The 6,056-nt window shown below is 35.5% G+C and overlaps 2 non-coding genes across 2 annotated transcripts; both read left to right on the top strand.

Moving 5' to 3' along the window:
- Positions 1–5,247: 5,247 nt before the first annotated feature.
- TRNAP-UGG (transfer RNA proline (anticodon UGG)) lies at positions 5,248–5,321 on the top strand. Its single transcript has one exon. It is a non-coding gene; the product is annotated as a tRNA-Pro (tRNA).
- A 139-nt stretch (positions 5,322–5,460) lies between these two features.
- TRNAW-CCA (transfer RNA tryptophan (anticodon CCA)) lies at positions 5,461–5,534 on the top strand. Its single transcript has one exon. It is a non-coding gene; the product is annotated as a tRNA-Trp (tRNA).
- The last annotated feature ends 522 nt before the right edge of the window (positions 5,535–6,056 follow it).

Raw genomic sequence — 6,056 nt, 5'->3', positions numbered from 1 at the left:
CTGGAAAGTACAGTTTCAATATTGCCCATACGTAATCCTTTATATAGACGTTGAGGCGGACGGACACTAAGATGGAATAAGCCCGCTAATATACCCAATGTACCCGCAGCAATATGATGAGAAGCTATTCCCCCGGAACAAAAGGATCAAAACCTTCTGCACCCCACGCTGGATTTACAGCTTGTACTTTTCCAGTTAGTCCATAAGGATCGGATACCCATATCCCAGGACCATACAAACCGTTACATGAAATGCCCCAAAGCCAAAGCAAGCCACCCCTGCAAGAAATAAATGAATTCCAAAGATCTTGGGCAAATCCAAAGAGGGTTTTCCCGTCCGCTCATCAGAGAATATTTCTAGGTCCCAATATACCCAATGCCAGATCGCTGCCAAGAAACACAAGCCAGAAAACACAATATGCGTACCTGCCACACCTTCATAACTCCAAATACCCGGATTTGTTACAGTTCCTCCTGAAATACTCCAACCACCCCACGAATCCGTTATTCCTAAACGAGTCATGAAGGGAATTACGAACATACCTTGTCTCCACATTGGATCCAGAACAGGATCAGAGGGATCAAAAACTGCTAATTCGTATAAAGCCATTGAGCCAGCCCAACCAGAAACTAGAGCTGTGTGCATTATATGCACCGCAAGCAATCGACCCGGATCATTCAATACGACAGTATGAACACGATACCAAGGCAAACCATGGAAATACCCCTTTAGCAAAGAAAAATAGACACGATGTCGCTTTATTTTATCGCATTGAAAAAGACTATCCATATCCTATGTACCTAACCCTTCTAGGGGATTCTGTGTCAGAAAGCGCGAATATTTATTTCATTCCATTAAAATAAGAAGCCAATTCTGTCATAAGAAGAAAGAGAAGCAGATCTATTCTATACTCGATAAGTGCCAATATGCAATGGGTAACTTGGCCAATTTGGAAAAAACGAAGAATAGATCGCTACCCCTCTTTGTTTAGCATTCGAATCACCCATTCCTTTTTCTTTATTCAATCTGTCTTACATTCCTTATATGTATAACCTTTCAATCTACGTATTAATAGAATCTATAGTATTCATATAGAATAAGAATAAAAATTAAGACAATAAACTGCGGATTCTTTCTTTCTGTTCCATTCTTACGTTTCCATATTAAAGTGTGTTTTCTTACTTAAATTTAATAATATTAATCTAATATGCCCATTGGTGTTCCAAAAGTACCTTACCGGATTCCTGGAGATGAAGAAGCGACTTGGGTTGACTTATACAATGTTATGTATCGAGAAAGGACACTTTTTTTAGGTCAAGAGATTCGTTGCGAGATCACGAATCATATTACAGGTCTCATGGTATATCTGAGTATAGAAGATGGAATTAGTGATATTTTTTTGTTTATAAACTCCCCAGGCGGGTGGCTAATCTCAGGAATGGCTATTTTTGATACGATGCAAACGGTGACACCAGATATATATACAATATGCCTCGGAATAGCCGCCTCCATGGCGTCCTTCATTCTGCTTGGAGGAGAACCCACCAAGCGTATAGCATTCCCTCACGCGAGGATTATGCTTCACCAACCTGCTAGTGCTTATTATCGGGCAAGGACACCAGAATTTTTACTAGAAGTAGAAGAGTTACACAAAGTTCGCGAAATGATCACAAGGGTTTATGCAGTAAGAACAGGCAAGCCTTTTTGGGTTGTATCCGAAGACATGGAAAGGGATGTTTTTATGTCAGCAGACGAAGCCAAAGCTTATGGACTTGTCGATATTGTAGGGGATGAAATGATTGACAAGCACTGCGATACTGATCCAGTGTGGTTTCCAGAAATGTTTAAGGATTGGTAGTGTCCGGATTTCTTGTAAAGTTATTTCACAGCTAAATTCGTGTTTTCCTCGATTTAATAGAAAATAGAAAGACTTCATGATGAGCAATCATCAGGTTAAGATGGATCTAAACCAATCCATTTTTTTCTATATACATACAACATGCCGACGGTTAAACAACTTATTAGAAACGCAAGACAGCCAATACGAAATGCTCGAAAAACGGCCGCGCTTAAAGGATGCCCTCAGCGTCGAGGAACATGTGCTAGGGTGTATGTGCGACTCGTTCAGATCATGACTTCAAACAAATATAAAAAAATTGAAGTATCCATGATTAGTACCAATGAATAGGATATAGCTTCTCTATCCTAGATTTCTATGGTATATGGAATTTATGGTTTCCTTTGGTGCAAATCCAATTATCTAAATTGGAAATAAGAAGCAATTCTCCCATTGGTAGCAAATGGTTATCCATTAAGCGGAGGAAATAGTAATAAAAAGAAAAAGGCTTATGCTCCTTTATCTTAAAAGAACGGACTAACAGGGTCAGCTACTTAGCCAACTTTCATAATTAAATACCGTCACTGTATGGATAACTCTTATTGTGAAAAGAGCTATTTACTCTATAATGGATAGGTAGAGCCAAAGAATGTGGACTATACAAGTTCGCAATACCTTTTGATGAAAGAAAGGGCTCCGGTGTATAGAGAGGGCCTCACCGTTTAAAAGGGAACCATAGAAACGATGGAACCCACTATTTTTTTTAGTATTATTAGAATGAATTTGTTATTTCGTATAGAAATAACTGAACGGAGTGGAATAAAAAATCGTGGTTGGGAAGGTTACTATAGCAAAAGCCATTGGAATTAATATTTTATATATCGGAATAATTAGTTTTGTTATTAATGAGAAAAAGGGTGGCTAAAAGAAGAGAAATCATTAGTTATTCATTAAGGTTAATTTGATTCAATGACCAGAGTTCCGCGAGGATATATAGCCCGGAGACGACGAACAAAAGATGCGTTCATTTGCCTCAAACTTTAGAGGGGCTCATTTAAGACTTAATCGAATGATTACCCAACAGGTAAAAAGAGCTTTTGTTTCCTCTCATCGAGATAGAGGTAGGCAAAAGAGGGATTTTCGTCGTTTGTGGATCACTCGGATAAACGCAGCAACGCGGGTATATAAAGTATTCGATAGTTATAGTAAATTAATACACAACCTGTACAAGAAGAAATTGATTCTTAATCGTAAAATGCTTGCACAAGTAGCTGTATCAAATCCAAATAATCTTTACACGATTTCCAATAAAATAAAGATCATCAATTAAAGGTATAAATAAAGTAATATACTGGAATAATAAAAGATGAATTCCCGGAGTTCCCTCTCCGGGAAGATACAATAAATTAAGATTAAGTGGTAGGAATCAACGAGCTGGATTACTTTCTTTATAATATATATAGGTCTGGCCCTTTCGAATTCGAATAAAACATCAACAATCGGAACTTAAGTTCCGGTTGTTGTTTCTTAAATTTTGGTTGTTGTTTCTTAAGTTTCGATTGGAATTGTACTTTTGCGTTAATTGAGGAATATGTCTATTTTTTCTGGGTCTAGAACCTGTAATTATTGAAATTGACTGGGCTTGAAATTGCTTTTCGTTCTCATAGTTACGAAACGGTAAGAAAGATAAAATACGAGCCTGTTTTATAGCAAGAGTAATTAATCGTTGTTGTTTCAAGGTTAATCTATTTATTCGTCTCGATAATATTTTTCCTTGTTCACTAATAAATCTATTAATTAAACTCATGTTTCTATAATCAATTCGATCTCCCGGGCCAATCCGGGGACGCCTACGAAAAGGTTGTTTAGATTTACGAAAAGGTTGCTTGAATTTACGAAAAGTTTGCTTGGATTTACGAAAGGGTTGCTTGGATTTATTAAAAGTTTGCTTGGATTTACTAAAGGGTTGCTTAGATTTAAGAAAAGGTTGTTTAGATGTATACATGATTTATTCCTTATTTAAAATTTGAAAATTTGAAAATTCACTTCTTTATTTTATTAATTTAGGATCCAGAAGAAGTAGTTTTTCTTTGATCCATATCTTATTTGATTCATATTATAGTATATGAATACCCTCTATACATATGAAATAATATCTACCGGAAATCAGATGAGTTGATTTGTATTTTGTATTCTATACTATGTTTTCTTTATATATTAAATATGAAGTTCTTACTCTTTCTGTTGTTTGGAAAGATCGAACACACGATGTTCCTATTTCTTTATTTCGTGATGAGTCGTATGCTTGCGACAATAACGACAAAATTTTTTGAATTCTAATTGTCCGGGTGTATTGTGGCGATTCTTTTGAGTACTATATCTAGAAATCCCCGTCGATTCCTCATTGGCACCTTTTCGAACACAACTGATGCATTCCAAAATAACTCTGATTCTAACATCTTTTCCCTTGGCCATGAACCTCCTTTTCTTTTTGGATTGACTTAACTTAATTCTTCTACTTATTCTTTTATTCTTCTATTTTGAATCCGAAGAAGAAGAATAAAATTCATTAGAATAATTTTTTTTTATTCTTAAATTAAGTAATAAAAAATAGAGAAATAATTAAAGAATACAATCCTTGTCGAATTAGCAAAGATTTTGGTTCGAAATCCTTTCATTTAATTAGCCAGCCCCACCTTTTCTATGCTCTGATTTCTGAGGCCTTATTTAGCTTGGGTACCCCTTTAAATTGAATTTCTATTTTCAAAAATGGGGTTTACAAAATTTTTAATGACTCTGAGGTTCAACCCAATCCATCTTTTCTTTCTTTTTCCTTCCGATACTAAAAAAAGATTGAAAAGGATCAAATTTTGTCATATCACGAAGAAATCTATCCCTCCCATAGCAATAACTAGAATTAAAAAAAAGGGAATGACAAAGCATCTGGGAATAAACGATTAATTTCTATCAATAAACCTGCTAAAGCACCAAACCATAGAGTACTTAGCACGGGTGCTACAGAGAGATATGTTTTTATATCCCGCATTGAAAATCCTCCTTCCTTGTTGGAATACATATATGATCATAAACTCTTGCCCAAGATTGTTATGCTATATATAAAATGAACCATATCGACGAAATTTTCCTATCCCTAAAAAAGAAAAAGATGACCCTTCTTCCTATATATTAGCAAGGAAAAGTAATCCTTCTTTTATAGGCGAAATTATATTGGATTTTATATGTATATAATTCCTTAATTATATGAGACCAAAAAGAAGAAATGACACGAGGGTTCTATATATAGATAGAGAAAGAAAGAAGAAGAAAATAGAAAGAAGAAGAAAATTATGATGTGGAAAAGAAGACAGGAATTGTGTACAATGGCATTGTACAACAATTTAATTTGGAAAAGGGATGTAGCGCAGCTTGGTAGCGCGTTTGTTTTGGGTACAAAATGTCACAGGTTCAAATCCTGTCATCCCTACCTATTACTTCTTTCTTCTTTATAGGCAGTAGCGACGAGATCAATTAAAGTAAAGTGGGTATAACTTGAATTTGTGGAGACTATACGTACGTGAGATACATTAGGAATAGAAAAAGATTTTCTTTTTGAATGAATGAAAGCGCTCTTAGTTCAGTTCGGTAGAACGCGGGTCTCCAAAACCCGATGTCGTAGGTTCAAATCCTACAGAGCGTGATTCCATCTATTTTATGTCGAAGCAGAGTAAAATAACTTAACAAAATTGAATTGTAACTCCAATTTCAATTTGACCTCCTCTCTGGTCTGGAGGAGGTCAATCAAAAAAAAATGACTCAATCAAAGATCCAACTGATCCCCACGCCTGTATTGCAAATACGCAGTCACGAATAATCCCGCTAAAGTAATAGGAATTAGGCCTAAGACGATTCCAAATAGAAAAACTTCAATCATTTCGATTTGTTCGAGGGGATAAAAAAAGAGGTACGATCTATCCCTAAATAGTACTCTAAATTATCACGAATCTCAATGACCAAGAAAAGAATTCCTAATTAGTCTGGAAAAGAGTCGTAGAATGCCAGGAATCCCAAAGAAAGATTTTTCTTTTCTGAATTATAATTATTCAGTCAATTCAAATAAGGCGTATCTTGTTCAAGCCAATAAATAGAGCTGGGGTTATAGTTAAAGCAGCCAGTAGAAAACCAAAATAACTAGTTAAAGTAAGCATGAAAGAGTTAAATT

Source organism: Aegilops tauschii, unplaced genomic scaffold (genome assembly GCF_002575655.3).
Source record: "Aegilops tauschii subsp. strangulata cultivar AL8/78 unplaced genomic scaffold, Aet v6.0 ptg000504l_obj, whole genome shotgun sequence".
Lineage (NCBI taxonomy): Eukaryota > Viridiplantae > Streptophyta > Magnoliopsida > Poales > Poaceae > Aegilops > Aegilops tauschii.
This window is presented reverse-complemented; position numbering and strand designations above follow the sequence as displayed.